We start from the raw sequence: 18487 nt of genomic DNA, 5'->3' as shown, positions 1-18487 counted from the left end.
CAGCTTCTTTACATCTTTTAGCTTTCATAGAATTGAATGAGCGGGGGGCCTTACCCTGGATTAGGCTCTGGCTCAAGGGAATACTGTGGCTGGTCTGACCTATACAGACCAGTAAAATGGTCGTCCTATAAGGCTGTTTTGCTTTCTTTTCATTTGTATTTTCACTGAAATAGCACTTTCGATGTCTTTCAAGCACTCTTCCTTCATGTTAACAACTTCGCTAAGTGGCACAAAAGGCCTAGCTTTTGGTCTCTCAAGGCTTTTAATATGCCTTCCTCACTAATCTTACTCTTCTCTAAATTTTGATTTAAAGTGAGAGAGATGCAGCTCTGATTTTCACTTAACACTTGGAAGCCATTGTAGCCTCATTAATTGTCCTAATTTCAATATTGTTGTGTTTCATGGAATAGAAGTACCAAAGAAAAGGAGAGACACCAGGCAATGGTCTGTCAATAGAGCAGTCAGAATACACACAACCTTTATTGACTAAGTTTGCTGTTTTATATGAGAGTGGTTTGGTGCTCCAGAAGAATTATAATCGAAGATCACTGATCAAAGATTACAATATAATAATAATGTAAAAGATTTGAAATATTGCAAGAATTACAAAAATGTAACACCAAGACACAAAGTGAGCATATGTGGTTGCAAAAAAGGCACTGAAAGAATGCTTCCTTGATGTAGCATTGCCACATACCTTCAATTTGTAAAAAAAAATACAGCATCTGTAATAAAGCACAATAAAATAAGGTGTGCTTGTATGTCCATAAGTTAGGGAGAATGCTTGGTGTTTAGTCAGTTTGTTTTGTTGTACTTTAAAATGATGCACTATATTAAGGCATTCTAGGCACAACTGAGAATTAATTATTTTAGAAACCACAAGTGAGTTAAATTATATGACATCGACTAAAGAGCACTTTAACTTTAAACTGCTTCTAAAAAGGCACATTATTATTAATGTCAAATTATTAGAATTGCTAGACTCAAAAGCAGAAAATACTTAAATTCATGAATACTAGCCCTAGTCCAAAGATAACTCAATATTTTCAATATTAATTAGAATTAGTTTTAGAATGGCAAATTGACAGACTTGTTTGGAGAAAATATCTTTGAATGAGCTTATCTAGTATGTAACTATCTCAAGATAACAAATTTAATTTGGAATGAGTGCCCCTGGAAAATATGATTTATATAAGAACTATTAAAATACAGATTCATTATTGCACATTAACAACATTTTCCTTAGCACATATGCTTAATTTTTCTTGAGTTTAATTTAATGGAAACAAATGTTTGCCTTTAACAATTTCTAGTTTACATTTTGTCTCAGGCACTTAATGGAACTGGCTATCTATATTTATTTTCTATGAAGCAGATATAAATCTTCTTTATCTCCCAAGTCTCAGGAAGGGCCATCTATTGTAAGACTCTTTTATATTTTAGTACATCATTTTATTTAACATTCTATTAACTTGCTCAGAGAACTTCAATAGTTGACTCAAAATCTATCTCATATTACATCCCTAATATTTTGCATTTATTTCTGTGTTCCTACCTTGCCTTACTGTTTTCTAGAATGCAACTTGTTACACTTCATTGTAGTTAGTATTTTCTTTGCGATATTTTATGCTGTAGACCCTTGAATTCCTAAAAGCGAGAATTTGGTCATTATTAAAAATTTTTTTTAAAGCTTCTTATACTTGTTATTTCTAAGACATGGGTCTAATATTCAAATCTCCCCTGTATTGGTTACCTATTTCTGAATAATAAATGTCTCCAAACATAGCAACTAGAAACACAAAATATTTTTTATCTCATAGTTTCTTTGGATCAATAATTTAAGATATGTTTACCTGAATGGCTCTGCCTCTAGGTTTCTAATGCAGTTGCAGTCAATATGTCAGTCTGGAACATAGTCTGCTGATGCTTTCCAGCTGGCTCACTAAGAATGCACTTGGCAGGAAGCCTCTCAGTTCCCACCTATGTCATCTGCCAAGAGGGTTACACAAATGTCCTGAAGACATGGCAGCTAGCTTTCCTCTTACTGAGTGATAGAGCAGGGAGGAATACACAGTGACTTTTATTATATAGTTCCAGAAACGCCATATTAATGTCATTAGGAGTCAGTCACTAAGTCCAGCACAAACACTTATGAGGGTAGGATAGGGTAGATTTGGCTCTAACTTTTATGGGAGTATGAAAAATTTATGATCATATTTTGAACAGCCACACCCAATCTTCTGTTGTAAATACAATTATTTCTCCCAAGGGTCATTTCAAGGCTTTTTAGTTTCAAATTTGTGTCTGGTCTCTTTCCTAAATGTGCTTCATGGGCAACATGTAAAGTTACGGATGCCTTTTATTAACAACTAAGTTTCATAGTAGATATAAAATATTTCATTACACTAAGCCTCAGCTTATTTTTTTGTGATAAGCCACATCCATAGGTCATGCATCTGTGTGTTCTGCATAAAACCAACTGAAGATTTAAAAAAATTCAAAAAGAGAAACGATATAGCAAGAAAAAATTACAAATTTTAAAAAGAATACAATAAATATTTAAGTAGCATTTACATTGTGTTAAGTATTATAAGAAACTAGAAAACTAGAGATTATTTAATGTATATAGGAGAATGTGCATAGGTTATAAGTAAACATTCCAACATTTTATATAAGGTACATGAGCAGCCTGGATTTTGGTAATTGTTAGGGGGTTCTGGAATCAATCCTTTGTGGACACAGAGAGAAGTCTATATTGTATTACAGGTATTTTGTACATAAAATGTTTAGCTTTGTAACTGCTGCATAGTAAGCAATTAATGAGCATTAAAGTTGACCATTATTGTTATTATGATCATAAGCAGATGTAAAGAGCTTCCACCGTATGTTTTTCTCTGCTAAGATCCTTCCTGAAGGATTAGTATGTTTCCACCTACAAACAAACAAAAGGAAGGTCAAGTCGTGGACAGTCCCAGCCTCTTTCCTTAGTGGTTGAATAAAAGTACAAAAGAGAGCATCACCAGCCGGGCGCGGTGGCTCAAGCCTGTAATCCCAGCACTTTGGGAGGCCGAGGTGGGTGGATCACGAGGTCAAGAGATCGAGACCATCCTGGTCAACATGGTGAAACCCCGTCTCTACTAGAAATACAAAAAATTAGCTGGGCATGGTGGCGTGTGTCTGTAATCCCAGCTACTCAGGAGGCTGAGGCAGCAGAATTGCCTGAACCCAGGAGGCAGAGGTTGTGGTGAGCCGAGATCAGGCCATTGCACTCCAACCTGGGTAACAAAAGAGAAACTCCGTCTCAAAAAAAAAAAAAAAAAAAGAAAAGAAAAAGAAAAAGAAAACAAAAAGTGAGCATCACACGAAGGTGTTGCACTTTGGCCAATTTTGTGGTTTTCATTCTGTTCCTTATGCATATCCAAGATTTTTATTTTGATGAATAAGAGAGGAGATGTTGGAAGTCCCCATAATGATTAGTGAATTAATAAACATAGTTTTACTAATATAACAGAGACCTACATTAATACTATATATTTTTATTAATTTTAATTATATAAAATTTCGCAAAGTATTTTATACCTCAACACACTATTTGATGGCTGAACACACAAAAAAAGCAAACGTAATTTTGAGATTAAAAAATCACCTCACTGAATAATTGAGAAGTTATGCTATTTACTTCAGAAAAGTCTGCTTTAAACTAAATTCTCAGCATAATTACTTTCTTTTATTTTGTTTTGCCAGTTTAGAGTTGTTTCTTGGGTAAAATAAGAGGATGGAGATAAGATCTACTGCTGTCATTTTCCTACTCCAACTTTTACTAGAGATAAAATTTAAATACATGCTAAATTCTATTTTTCAAAAGGAAAATTGTTCCCATTTATTACTTTTCCAGAAATATCCCAAACATAATTTTTAGAACTGTTCTTAAAAATCCTGTGTTATTAACTAATAAAAGTATGTAATGTTCTCTAAACAGAGTAGTTAACACTCATCCCTTGGAACCAAAGTTTTCCCTCTTTTCCTTCTGTTTCTTTTGAACTGATTTGACATAGAACCTGCCATTTTCAACATTAGTGTCAAGCTTTTTATTTCGATGTTTTATTTAGATTATACTTAAAGACACAGTGAAATCACAGGAAAATAGCACCTCAAATTTTGTATCCTTTTCCTTCTAATTTTCTGTGCATATCAGTAAAATGTCACATGCTTTTCCTATGAGTGACAGCCTAGACTTATGAATATTGACAAGTGTGGAAATCAAAATAAAGAAAGAGCAAAGTAGCACAAAATTGACAAGACTATATTTTCTAGTTAATTTCTGAAAAGAAGTTTTAATTTTTATTCACATTTTCAAGAAACACAAATCATGATATGGTTTTAATTCAGAATATAGATCTGGTATTTGTCTGCATTTTGTGCTATGCAAAATAAAAACATGAGGAAGCAAACAGGGCTGGGTCAAAATGTCAAAGTATATGACAATTAAATATGAATAAATTTTCTCACCTGATGATGGGAAATGATAGGTGAATTATTAGTATACCTTTTCCCATCTTTCCCCCATCTGACTTTCATTCCATACCCCAAGGTACCATTCAAAGCAGCAAAACTAGACATTCAAAATCTATGTTCTGAGGCACATGGGAAAGAGTCGTTGTGGGAGACATAGTCAGAAGTTCTAGGGACCTTCTCTAAGATCCGACCTTAACACTTTGGTGCCACTTCAGAATCATAAATTGTAAAGGTTCTATTGCCAGAAATTTTTTCAGACAAAGTATGCTTTCTTCAATTTACTTTTTTCTGCTCTAAGGGATTTAGACTGAGCTTTGCTTTCAAAATAGTAGGATGGGAGGAACAGTAGAAGGAAAGGATGAAATAAGAATGAGGCTATTTATTTGTCATGAATACATTTCATTAACTGACTTCCTCTTTAAATGACTTGTCTGTTAAGACTACCTCTGACATAATCCTGCTGACAATTAGTAATCAAAATAACCTGAAAGCTGTAAGTATTCTCTTGTTATATCATAGACATTTAGGAATTTTCAATTACAAACTAACCCGGAGAATAATCCTGAGAAACTAGAATAGAGAAAAAATATACATTTAAAGAAGACAAGAGTACGCCTGTACCAAGGAAGATGGTTAGACTGTCCTAGATATTTGAAAGATTAATTTGGAAGTACTGAACTCAACTAGAGTAGTAAAAAAATGAAATGAAATTCATTTCATGAGTCTGCTCAGATCTAATCCAATATAAATTTCTATTTATAATTTAACCTTATTAACAGTATGAATAAGCTCTGTGAATATAATCACATCTGACACAGTAATATTTTTTAAAAATTAATGTTGATGCATATTTCAAAGACAATAAAGGAGAGTAGATTTATTAATAATATAAATGCAATTGTTTGGAGCTCATTAACATAGAAAGATTTAAGTATATTTTAACCTTTGTATCAAAGGCAAGTGAGAAACTTGCTATATTACAAAAGAAATTAGGTAGCTAGATATTGGGGTGAATCTTTTGATATTTTAAGAAACTTTCCACACAGATCAGAGAGTTGATAGATGTATTAGCACATAATGTTAATTACCAGGAAGTGATTGAAGATCGGCATCTGACAAACTTCAAAATATTATATCTGATAAGTAATGTAGAAATTTATTTACCTAAGCAATGTGCTGCACACAAATCTTGCTGTTTCTTCAGGGCTGAGTTTAACTGTAGGCTTTGCATGTTTGTTATAATTTGAAATATATTAGTAAATTCTAATCTCAGTTTTCCTTTTATTCATTAATTGTTTCAGAAAATAATTATTAATGATGGTTCTCATAAAGATGGCTTCATTTTTTCTGCTGACCTTCATTAAGAACAAAGCTGAAAAGATTACATTTCTAACCCTAACAACATGAAAAATTATGTAAAATTAAAATAACTTTTTTGAAAGCCACAGTTAAGATTACACTGTAATCAACTACTTTTAAAATGAAGCAGAGATAGATGCCACCAGGGAGAGGTGGGTTGCAAGCACTAGATTACACAGCATAGTTAAGATTTCAGCTGAAGTTTTTAAAGCATCTATTGAGATTATTTGAACTACTGTAAGGCTGTAGCATCTCTGGGAGTTGCAAAATTAAAGCTAGTTTCCCCCTGCTCCTCTTGCTTGTAGGCGCTTCTCCACAGATTCAACTGTTTGCTTCTAAGAAGGATTGATAGCAGACAGGAAAAATGAAAAAATTCTCCTAAGATTAGGATTGGGTAGGAGAGCAGTCCCCACTATGGGAAGGGGGGAAAAAAAGACCTTACTCAGAATCTTATGACCTGAGGAAAAAGAAAGCTTAATCTTGATAAAAAGCAACAAATACTAATGTCTTAACAGTACAGGTGAACTAACCACTGCAGCCTGGAGAAAAAATAGTAAAAAACAAAAAAATAAAAACAACACACAACATCTAAGGAAAAGGCAGGAAAATATACTGGGTGCAGACTATGAGAAATTTTCTAATTCTGGTAGAGGAGCAGAATCAATGAGAAAGTGGCACACCAAAAGCCTGAAAATTGAGGGTCTGCTTATATCAATAGAAGATATAAAGCATTCCCATACTCCCAACACACATGGGCAGATCTTGAATTTATTCTTTTGCTACAACAAAATACCAGAGATTTGGAGGCTTAAACAATGCAAATTTGTTTTCTTATATTTCTGGAGGCTAAATGTCCAAGATCAAGGTGTTAATAGGTTTTTCCTTTGTCCTCTCTCCTTGGCTTGCAGGTAGCTGCCTTCTCTCTGTGTCCTCATATGGTCTTTCCTTTTTGTGCATACATTCTTGGTGTTTTTTTGTGTGTCTAAATTATCTCTTCTTATAAATGCACTAATTATATTGGATTATGGCCCATTCTAACATCTTAATTTAAACTTATACCCCTCTTTCAAGGTTCTTTCGACAAATACAGTCACATTCTTGATCCTGGTCGTTAGGACATCAACATATGAAGTAAGTCAGGGAACACAATTCAACCCATAAAATACTCGAAAGGTAGAGAAGTAAAACAGTAAAGCAATCTACCATTGAGAAAGGGGCAAAAGGTTGAAAAGAAACCTTCTATGAGACAGACAAATAGGAAAGTCAAAAACTGAAATGGAAACAGGAATTGAAAAAATACCTCCAGTAACCCAGCCCATATTCAAAGTGAAAGTTAACACTGGAGAAATTTTAAGTTAATAGTAAATGCAAAGAAGGTAAACCATAGATACAACCCCTAAATTCAATGTACTACTGGACTGAAATAACTCAACCTTTTCTCATACACATTAAAGTCCTAGTGAAGAAGTGGCATGCCAGTTTACCAGTGTAAATAGTATTTACTTAATTTCCTGCTACATACAATGTTACAAAATCAGATAAAGAGTATAAGGTCTAAAAATATAAAATCACACACACACACACATACACGCACACATACACACATTGCAAACAGAAAAAATAATCAAAAGTGACAGAATTGGAAATGACTCAGATGTTGCAAGTATCAGACAAAGAATGTAACGTAATTATGATGAATATAATTAAGGGAATTATGAAGGAAAGTAGGCAGCATGAAAGCTCAGTTAAAGATTTCATTCAGTAGAAACATGGAAAGAATAACAAAGTGTCAAATACTCCTGAAACTGATAAGCAACTTCAGCAAAGTCTCAGGATATAAAATCAATGTGCAAAAATCACAAGCATTCGTCTACACCAATAACAGACTTAAAGAAAGCCAAATCAAGAACGAACTGCCATTCACAATTGCTACAAAAAGAATAAAATACCTTGGAATACAACTCACAAGGAATGTAAGAGACCTCTTCAAGGAGAACTACAAGTCACTGCCCAACGAAATCAGAGAGGACACAAACAGATGGAGAAACATTCCATGTTCATGGTTAGGAAGAATTAATATTGTGAAAATGGCTATACTGCCCAAAGTAATTTACAGAATCAACGCTATCCCCATCAAGCTACCATTGACTTTCTTCACAGAACTGGAAAAAACCACCATGAACTTCATATGGAACCAAAAGAGAGCACGCATAGCCAAATCAATTCTAAGCAAAAAGAACACAGCGAGGGGCATCACACTACCGGATTTCAAACTATACTACAAGGCTACAGTAATCAAAACAGCATGGTACTAGTACCAAAACAGAGATATAGACCAATGGAACAAAACAGAGGCACCGGAGGCAACACAACATATCCACAACTATACAATCTTTGATAAACCTGACAAAAACAAGCAATGGGGAAAGGATTCCCTATTTAACAAACAGTGTTGGGAAAACTGGCTAGCCATGTGCAGAAAGCAGAAACTGAACCCCTTCCTGACACCTTACACTAAATTTAACTCCAGATGGATTAAAGACTTAAACATAAGACCTGGCATGATAAAAACCCTAGAAGGAAATCTAGGCAAAACTATCCAGGACACAGGAGTAGGCAAGGACTTCATGAACAAAACACCAGAAGCATTGGCAACAAAAGCCAAAATAGACAAATGGGACCTAATCAAACTCCACAGCTTCTGCATGGCAAAAGAAACAGTCACTAGAGTGAATCGGCAACCAACAGAATGGGAAAAAATCTTTGCAGTTTACCCATCTGACAAAGGGCTGATATCCAGAATTTACAAAGAACTCAAACGGATTTACAGGAAAAAAACAAACAAGCCCATTCAAAAGTGGGCAAAGGATATGAACAGATACTTTACGAAAGAAGACATATATGAGGCCAACAATCATATGAAAAAATGCTCATCGTCACTGGTCATCAGAGAGATGCAAATCAAAACCACATTGAGATACCATCTCACGCCAGTTAGAATGGCGATCATTAAAAAATCTGGAGACAACAGATGCTGGAGAGGATGTGGAGAAAAAGGAACACTTTTACACTTTTGGTGGGAGTGTAAATTAGTCCAACCATTGTGGAAGATAGTGTGGCGATTCCTCAAGGCCTTAGAAATAGAAATTCCATTTGACCCAGCAATCCTATTACTGGGTATATACCCAAAGGACTATAAATCATTCTACTATAAGGACGCATGCACACAAATGTTTATTGCAGCACTGTTTACAATAGCAAAGACCTGGAATCAACCCCAATGCCCATTGATGATAGACTGGATTGGGAAAATGTGGCACATATACACCATGGAATATTATGCAGCAATCAGAAATGATGAGTTCGTGTTGTTTGTAGGGACATGGATGAATCTGGAGAACATCATTCTCAGCAAACTGACACAAGAACAGAAAATGAAACACCACATATTCTCACTCATAGGCGGGTGATGAAAAATGAGAACACATGGACACAGAGAGGGGAGTACTAAACAGTGGGGTCTATTGGGGGGAAAAGGGGAGGGCCAGTGGGAGGGGGAGGTGGGGAGGGATAGCCTGGGGAGAAACGCCAAATGTGGGTGAAGGGGTGAAAGCAAACAGAACACACTTCCATGTGTGTACCTATGCAACTGTATTGCATGCTCTGCACATGTACCCCAAAACCTAAAATGCAATAAAAAAATAACAAAAAAAAATATATATATATACTTCTGTTATATTCTATGTTGTGAAAGTTAAAAAAAAGTGTCAAATAGATATGCTATAAATAAAATAGCAGAAAAGATACATGAAAAATGTTGCTATGGTCTGAATGTTGGTATCCCTGCTATATTCATATGCAACACTTAAGTTACAACTCAAATGTATGCTTTACTTTAGAATCTAGATTTGTCGGCCTTGAACTTTCATCTCCTATCTGCCAAAAATTTCTTCTCAAGGATTTATATATCTGATAGTCAAATCTAGCTAATTTCTGTTTGCTTTTGAATTAACATTCTCTAGTGTGCCCTGTATGTGCTTCTTTTCCTCTACTTGAACATCTATCCACTTAGGATAAATCTTTTCCTTGATCTGTCTGCTACTACTACTAAGCATAGGTACTGTGTAGATGGAGTTAAGTTTTTAATAATAGCTTTAAAAGTGAGTGGATATATATAATCAATATAAACTACAATTCATAATGAAATGTTACAAGTTTTTTTTCTTAACAATGCCTTCACCTGCTGCTATAGTTTGGGATTTTGTTCCCCAAAACTTATGTTGAAATTTGATCCACAGTGTTAGTGTTTGAGTGAGAGGCATTTAGGTCATGGAGGAAGTTCCTTCATGAATAGATCAATGGCCTCCCTACATGTGGGTGAGTTTTTGCTCTATTATTTTCCTCAAGAGTTGATTGATAAAAATAGGTGATTGTTAAAAATCTTCTCTCCCTTGCTTCCTTTCTTGCCATAGGATTTCTCCTCACTGGTTCCCCTTCACGTTTCACCATGACTTGAAGTAGCATGAGGACCTCATCAGAAGCAGATGGTAGTGCCATGCTTCTTGGGCAGCCTGTAGAACTGTTAGTGAGGTAAAGGATTTTTCCTTATAAACTGCCTAGCGTCATGTGTTCCTTTATGGCAACATAAACGAACACTTGCATCTGCCATTTGGGTTTACAGATTCCTGACTAATCTATGTCTTTCATTTTTCTCTTCCTTCCTCCTTTCTCTCCTTCTTCCACATTTCTGCTTATTGTGATTTCCTTTTCTTTCTTTTTTTTTTTTAAAAAAAAGTTCTCTCTTGTCAGTATCACTTTATTTTTTTAACTTTTGTTTACATAACAAATTTACCTTGTAACAAGCTTGCTCTGGTACCCCTGAGGTACCAGGACATTTTCTCCTTTTAGATTTTTGAGGATTTATTTCATGTTTATAAAAAGAGCACAAAACTCTGTCACTTTCTGTTGGTGTTATCCTGCTCATCTCAGAGAACTCAATAGCTCCTTTCCTGCTCCAAGCAGAAAATAGAGAATCCCAAGGAAAACACCCTCTGACTTCATGGAGACATCTCAGACAATCTTTCTGGTACCCCTGAGGTACCAGAACAAGTTTTTTACCTAGATAAACTTGTATCAGGGGGTTTGTTGTACAGATTATTTCATCATCCAGGTATTAATCCTAGAACTCATTAGTTGTTTTGTTCTGATCCTCTCCTTCCCCCCAGCCTCCTCCCTCTGAAAGGCCCTGATGTTTGTTGTTCCCTCTATGTGTCTATGTGTTGTCATCATTTAGTTCCCACTTATAAGTGAGAGCATGTCATATTTAGTTTTCTGTTTCTGTATTAGTTTGCTAAGCATAATGTCCTTTAGCTCCATCCATGTCCCTGCAAAGGACATGATCTTGTGCTTTTTTATGGTTGCATAGTATTCCATGGTATATATGAACCACATTTTCACATCTTTTTCTTTAACAGAATGCTTCTACCACCTCTATTTTTTTGTCATTTAAACACCCTAGTCAATAAACTCATGGCCCCTGCTCTTGAATTTTCTTCTGCATAGATAACTCTGACCTCTACCACCTTCACAACTCACTCTGTCATAGAACTGAGGTTTTCATGTGAATGATATTTTCTTAGCAAGCTACCCTAGCCATGATTTTAAATTGTAGTTCTATATTTTATTGCTTTATTTTACCCATACATATATTTATTATCTAATATATATATGTATATATTATTTATTTTGTTTATTTTCTCTGTTTCTCCTGTCCTAAACTGTAAACTCTGAATGGATATTGAGTTTTGAATTTAGCTCAAGGGCTTTTTTATTTAAAACTATCTGAGGGCCAAATGTTGCTTCTACATCCACAAATTTAATATTTAGATGTAACAGATGTCTGTCATATATGGTTTCCCCCACATTACTTTTCTAAAACAAAATTTAGTATTGGAAATTAATAAACATAAAAAATGGTTTAAATTTTTCTGTGTCTTAGGTATCAGTCAGCACTGAGCATATGAAGAATAAGAGTCTTTTTATCAAGGAGATTTGGTCCAGTGGAAGTGGTTATTTATTCTTATTATGTGCTTGAAACTTGCTCAACGTGTACTGTTGAGGGCCACTGGTGTATGTCGAAGTGGTAGGGCTTCCTATTAAGCTAAAATCAAAAAAGAATAAAAATTCCAGAAATGATTGGGAATACCATGTTTACAAACCACAAATGGGAGTGTAACTGGATCACCAAACTGTGGGATAGAAGATATAAAATGTATGACATGTGAAAGGTAGGATCTGTATTTAGCTCACTTCAAAATATGCCTCATATATTCAAAGTGCTTAAAACATATTTGTTGAATTTATGAACTTTGGAACTAACTTGGATTAAGACTAATTTATAATAATTCCCATGATATGATAAACAGGAGGGTCAGTTATATTCAAATTCCAAATATGGCATTTATTTAATAGTCTATGTTATATATCCTTATCTGAATGTGTCACTCATGTATACTCTTGAAACTAAGTACCAAATATTATTAGCTTAGTAGATGTGTTTGTACTAGAGTATGTTTAATCAGTGAGGCTTAGCTAATCAGTAAAGAGGACTGAAAAAATTGATATTAATTCTGAATTTTAAGGGCCAGGAAAAAAATCACCTTCTTATTTGTGAGCTTCTATTTTCTTCACAGATAATAGTAAAACCCATGTAGGAGTAACAATAATAAAATGAAAACAAAGTTCAGTAATGTGATGATGTGAATATCTTAGTCGAAATACATTTTGAAAACATTACGACATCCTTTGCTGATCTGCATTACCGAGGTTGGGTCCTGGTAAAATTGTAAAAACTTCAAAAGAAGACAGAATACATAGAGTTAAATGTTAATATATTCATATGATTTTATATAGTCTCTTAAATAAGCACTGGAATGTAAACTGCCTAATTCATTGTCTGTCATTTTTCAGTATCACATTATTTTGTCTTTGAAATTGGCTTAAATTCAAACAGTTTAGCCCTTAGAAAAAGCAAGCAGATGGCATTTATTGCTTTAAGAATGTATTTAATTTAGTTAATTATGACTTACAGGTTAGATGTTTTTCAATAACTCATCTTCTCAATTCCCATTATATAATCATGCTAATGAGACTGAAATAATGGTTAATTTGGTTTTGATCCAGTGGAACATAAAAACAAGATTTAAGTAAGTTTTTAATAACTTCTAAAGGTGAATTGGATTGTTTTATCTAAGGAAACCTGCTTATTTTATTCAATACCTATTTTTTCAATAAATATTCTTAAACAAAATAATTAACTGACAATAGGTGATTATTGAGGGCTCACAATCTACTAGGCAATCACTATTCAAAGTGCTAGGGGATTCAGTAGCAAGACAAGACAAGATTTATCTTCTCATGGTAATGCATTCTCTTCTTCAGGAAAAAGATCAGTGAGTCATGACATAGATAATTAAAAATAAGATTTACTAAGCCTTAAGTAATATATATAATTATTATACTCCTAAAAAGTGAAGTACTTTAATACTTTTGATTGCTAGTCTAATTATGTATGAAAAACTCTGGAATAGGAATTAGAGCAGCACAGGGAAGTAACCTCAGGTACTGCCTAAGTTGAAATAGATTTTAACAATATCCTATAATTTTCAATACTTTCAAGTTTTTTTCTGTTGTTGGTTTCCTTTAATGAAAAACTGGAGGAGAGTATGTTAAGTGAAAAAAGCCAAAAACGAAGTTAAACACCACATGTTCTCACTCATATGCTTAAGCTAAAAATGTTGATCTAATAGAAATAGAAAGTGAAGCCCTTTACTGTTGTGAGGCGAGAGCTACGTGAGGCGAATGTCTCGGACGCCGTTTCTGGTTTTCATCATGTAGACAGACCAGCCCTTCTGCAAAGATGGTCAACGTACCTAAAACCTGAAGAACCTTCTGTAAGAAGTGTGGCAAGCATCAGCCTCACAAAGTGACACAGTATAAGAAGGGCAAGGATTCCTTGTATGCCCAGGCAAAGAGGCGCTATGATCGGAAGCAGAGTGGCTATGGTGGGTAGACAAAGCCAATTTTCCGGAAGAAGGCTAAGACTACAAAGAATATTGTGCTCCGGCTGGAATGGGTTGAGCCTATCTGCAGATCCAAGAGGATGCTGGCCATTAAGAGATGCAAGCATTTTGAACTGGGAGGAGATAAGAAGAGAAAGGGCCAAGTGATCCAGTTGTAAACTTTGGGATTTTTTTTTTCTTTTAATATTGGAAAGAAAATGTTGAAGCCGTAGAAAAATTACCTGAAGGAAAATAAATACAGTGATATTCTTAAGCAAGAAAAAAAAAAAAGAAAAAAAAAAGAAAGAAGTAGAAAGTGAAACAGAGGTTACTGGAGGCTGTGAAAGGTAGGGAGAAGAAGGGCTACAGAGAGATTTGTTAAAGGATATAAAATTACAGCCAGATATGAGGAATAAATTATAGTGTTCTATAGCACTGTAGTCTGACTATAGCTAACAATATTATGTAGTTTCAAATTGCTAGGAGGAGACTGAATATTTCCAACACAAACAAATGATAAATGTTTGCAATGGTGAGTATGTTAATTATTCTGATCTAATCACTATGTATCAAAACATCACTCTGTACTCAATATATACAATTATTATTTATCAATTAAAAATGAAAGAAAATTTAAAGAAAAGAAAATTACAAATTTCAATGATTTATGATGCTCATAAATCATATAATGTTATAAAATAATGTACACAAGTAAGGAAAAAGTTAACAACAGATTTTATTGAAACTTGTGATTTCTACCTGAATATTATATTTATTTATTTATTTATTTATACAAAATATACGTTGAATATTTTCTGTGTCAGGTCTTACAACAGTTGCTTCAATTATGAATTTGAACAAGACAATCACTTTGCCTGTTAAGAAAAATAGAACATTATAAAAATTATATGTGTTCTGAGTGTACAAAGTAGAAAAAAAGAAGAGACTAACAGATAAGATTACTTAATCTACAAAACAAATTTCATTAAAAAATGATCTTTCAGTGAAGATGAGAATGAAGACTAGGGAAGGAGTAAATTAAGTACAGTGTAGGGAAAGAATAATGTGGTCAGAAGACTCTAAAGTTAAAAAAAACAAAAACAAAGTTAGAGATAAATAAAAGAGAAAAAAAAAAGTCCAGCAGAGCTATCACATAAATATGATGATGAATTAGATGATTTAAATGAAGAGTCCAATTGTAGTGCTGTGCTGGACATTTTATAAGTATTGCATTGTAAAAACAGGGAGACATGAATGTTTTTTAAACTCAGAAATTTCCTGACTAGATTTATATTTGATTAAAGAATTTTATAACACTATGAAGAAAACATGTAAGAGAGACCATATTTGAAGGGAGAGTATTTGAGGTTGTAGCATGAATGTAGCTTTGGGTGCTGGCAGAAGTAATGAAGGCTAGAAACATAAAACAATGTTGGATTTAGTGAGACTGATTTTGAATATGCTATGAGAAAAGGAGGAATCAAGTATAGCTCATAGGCTTTTGACTCCAACAATCAAGTGGTGGTTTGCTTCACAGAAATTTGTAAAGATAGAACATGATTGAATTGTTGAAGCAAATTATTGTACTCTGGACATTCTAAGTAGCACATATCTGACACCGATTAAAATATTGCTCAAACAACTGGATGCAGAGTTCAGCAGAGAGCTTTTTATAGGAGACAATAAAATGAGTCATTAGACTGGATAAGGTAGTCATGGACTGGTTGAGTTACCAAAATAAGAGCATGTACTAAACAGATCAGTATCTCAGGATAAAGATGTAAAAATGTTCATTGTATACACTGTTGGTGGGGTATAAATTAGCTCAGTCATTATGGAAGACAGTGTCTCAATTCCTCAAATACCTAAAGAGGGAAATACTATTCAACCCAGCAATCCCATTACTGGGTATTTACCCAAAGAAACAGAAATCATTCTATTTTAACACACATGCATGTGTATACTCATTGCAATTCACAATAGCAAAGACATGCAATCAGCTTTATTGTCCATCAGTGACAGACTGGATAAAGAAAATGTGGAACATATATATCACAAAATACTATGCATCCATAAAGAAGAGTGAGATCATGTCCTTTGCAGGGACATGCAGGGAGCTAGAGGCCATTATCCTTCACATACTAACAAAGAAACATAAAACCAATACTGCATGCTTCACTTATAAGTGAGAGCTAAATGATGAAAACACATGGAGACAGAGAGGAATAACATACACTGGGGCCTTTTGGAGGGTGGAGGTTGTGAGGAGGGAAGATTAGGAAAAATAACTAATGAATCCTAGGCTTCATACCTGGTTGATGAAATAATTGAAACAACAGATCCCCATGATACAAGTTTACCTATGTAACAAATCTGAGCTGGTAACTCTAACGTTAAAAAAAAAGTTAACAAAAAAGGAGAAGAAAAATAGGACAGTGAATCACTGATCAGAAAGAAAATATAGAGGGTGTGGTATATGGGCAGATTTATAGATGGACAGGTTAAATTACAAATTTTATTAAATAATATTGGTAAGGCTAATGGTTAAAAGTAATGATTCTCATTGGGAAATATGGAGAGAACAACTTTTTATATGTAAGAGACATGTATCAAAATGTAGTAGTATAAAGAGTATTCAGGTTGTGAAGATTAAAAAGTGGAGTGTAGGCCAGGCGAGGTAGCTCATGCCTGTAACCCCAGCACTTTGGGAGGCAAAGGTGGGTAGATCACTTGAAATCAGGGGTTGGAGACCAGCTTGGCCAACATGGTGAAAACCCATCTCTACTAAAAATACAAAAATTAGTCGCATGTGGGAGCAGGCACCTGTAATCCCAGCAACTCGGGAGGCTGAGGCAGGAGATTTGCTTGAACCTGAGAGGCAGAGGTTGTAGTGAGCCAAGATCTCGCCACTGCACTCTAGCCTGGGTGACAGAGTGAGACTCCATCTCAAAATAATAATAATAATAATAATAATAAAGATAAAGTATAAAAAACACTTCCAAAATTAAGCTATGAAGGGAAGAAAGAAAAAGCAAAAACCAAAGTAAGGCATATGCAGTAAAGTTGTAAAGTGTTAGACAGATAAATTGGGTTATATTCTAGATCATGCATTGATATGTCTAACATTTAAATCAAGTTTCACTCAATATCATGTGAGTTACTTTAATTTCTATGACCTTGAGTTTTATGTGATATAAATGTTGACAAGAGTATTGCCTCTTTAAAAAACATTTTGAAAATTAATTAGATAGGAAAAATAATATTTATTGCTGGATGTATATTTAAATGTTGGAGTGAGAAAAAAACAAAATTCATAATATTATACAATGTTTATAATGTTTTTCTTCCTCTAATGAACACTTTCACTGAAAGCACTTTCTTCCTTTCAAAAATAATTAACCAACATTACCATACATCACCACAAGTTGAATAAAGGTATTTATATTTTTAAACCAATATAGTCATTATTATAAATTGGAAGAGGCTTTATTCTTAATAGAAGATAAGGAATTCAGTGTAAGTACTGTAATTAACTTAGCTGCACTTAGGAAAGTAACTGAAAATATATGAAATGAGACGCTATTAAGCACAGATAGTGTGAAAGTCCTACAACATCTGTTAGTTAAGCCTTCAATATTGATTAGACTTTTATGGGACATAAGTATTTCTTGCATAGCTAGTTTGAGGCTATTTGCTGTCATCGACACATTTCAGGTCAAGAATTGCAGCTGTGATGCAACTGATTTCTTGTGACTTCAGCAAAACAGCATGAAATAGCTCAAGAAACACATTGACTGGCATTCAGTAGTGTATTCTAAGATAAAACCATACCATGTTGGATTTAAATTTATGTCCAAGATTCTAGATTGGCTTCCTCTATACTATACAGTGAAGAATTCATAGGGATATAAAATCAGTGTGTTGATTGGTAAGCATTTTTAAAACAAAAATAATGTAAACTATAAAGACTAAAAGACAAACTGCTTATGCTTATCACTTAATTTTTAGAGCTATTTTCTTTATGATAATAGTAGTATGGATAATTATTACACCATAACTTCTATAATATGCTATTTAAAACTGAATGGGACCTATTTTTTAGTCTTTGGATAAATTCAGATAATAAAATTACATACAATATGGTTAATGATTTTTTTCACTAATTCTGCCTTAAAAGAGCTTACAAAGTAGTTAGAGTCCATAAACAACAGATATTTGTGGGGAAATGAAAAAGAGTGCTTTTGTGGTGTAAAGCATTCTAATTTAAATTCATTATTTGTGATAAATACTATTTAAAATACATTGTACATACTTCAGTTCCTAGAGTTCATAATTTTATTTTGTAGAATATTCAATTTACTAAGAAATGAGAAATGTCATTTGGACTATGCCGTTCTGAATGAAATACTTGGGGCAGACAAACCAAAATGAAGTGATCATAATGAAACTGCAGTCTTCACTCATTTAGAGGACAATTGATACATACCTACTGCTATGGTCTGAATTTCCCAAAGTCATTTGCTGGAAACTTAATCACCAGTGCAACATTGTTG

The 18487-nt window shown here is 34.0% G+C and overlaps 1 pseudogene; it reads left to right on the top strand.

The window, feature by feature from the left end:
• The first annotated feature begins 13792 nt into the window (after window positions 1-13792).
• Window positions 13793-14126, top strand: LOC108593640 (large ribosomal subunit protein eL42-like; annotated as a pseudogene).
• Window positions 14127-18487: the final 4361 nt, after the last annotated feature.

This window comes from Callithrix jacchus, chromosome 8 (assembly GCF_049354715.1).
Source record: "Callithrix jacchus isolate 240 chromosome 8, calJac240_pri, whole genome shotgun sequence".
Taxonomy (NCBI): Eukaryota; Metazoa; Chordata; class Mammalia; order Primates; family Cebidae; genus Callithrix; species Callithrix jacchus.
This window is presented reverse-complemented; position numbering and strand designations above follow the sequence as displayed.